This window comes from Bactrocera latifrons, unplaced genomic scaffold, assembly GCF_001853355.1.
Source record: "Bactrocera latifrons isolate USDA-ARS-PBARC rearing strain unplaced genomic scaffold, ASM185335v1 scaffold_193, whole genome shotgun sequence".
Taxonomy (NCBI): Eukaryota; Metazoa; Arthropoda; class Insecta; order Diptera; family Tephritidae; genus Bactrocera; species Bactrocera latifrons.
Genome location: NW_017535441.1, coordinates 568,134 through 569,165, shown reverse-complemented (window position 1 = coordinate 569,165; position 1,032 = coordinate 568,134).

Genomic DNA, 1,032 nt, shown 5'->3' with positions numbered 1-1,032 from the left:
TTTTTTTGTAATTAACCCTCGGCAGGCAATGATGTTCCATCTGATATAATTTGATCCGGAGTGACAGCGAAAACACCATTTTTACATATCCTTATACAATTCTTTATGATCGACATTAAAATAAGCTCCTGAGCCAATAGGAGCTTACCAACGCTTAATCTAATTTTCAATAAACGCGTTATAACCTCGACTGGAATATCTTTCAGTGCCTGCAAATTCTGTTATTTCCAGTTTCGGCTCCTGTTTGAAATTGATCGTGATCTTGGCGACATTTGGTTTCAACCAGACTGCATGTATACGAGCTAGTCCCACAGTTTTTGAGATATTAATTTGAAATGTTACACACGATATTTCCTCCGATTAAGATGTATATACCGTTGGCAATTTAATTATAACGCTCAATCGAAAAGTCCCCTGCCTACCATAGTAAAATTCATTTCTTTTAATTAATATAGTTCCCTATAATGGTGACATATTGATTTAGCGACCCTCAAACTTTTCAATAAAATTTTGTAGTATGAATTGTCCTCAGTTTCGGCGATGACCTCTTCATTCGACGGACATATTTTTTTCCAGCGAGCATTCTTTTGAGATCTGAGATAGGGAAATAGTCGCCAGGAGCCAGATCTAGAAAATATGATGGATGCGAAATCCATTCGAAGCCCGGTTCATGAATATTTGACATCGTTTTCACTGACTTGTGATACGATGCTTTGCTTGGCTAAAATAGCAGTTCTTTTTCTTCAAATGCCGCCGTTTTTCGGCAATTCCTGCCTTCAAGCGGTCCAGTAACGCTGTGTAATAGTCGTTGATGGTCTTTTCTTTAACAAGCTAATCAATAATAATATTTCCATGCGCATCCAAAAATGCAGACGTCACCACCTTGCCAACGAACTGATACGTTTCCTCACGATTTAGAGCGGATACATTGTGTGCAATCCACTCGGATGACTGTCGATTGGACTTCGGAGTGAAATGATGGAACCATGCTTCAATCATTGTCAAATATCGACGCAAAAGCTCGGGTTTATT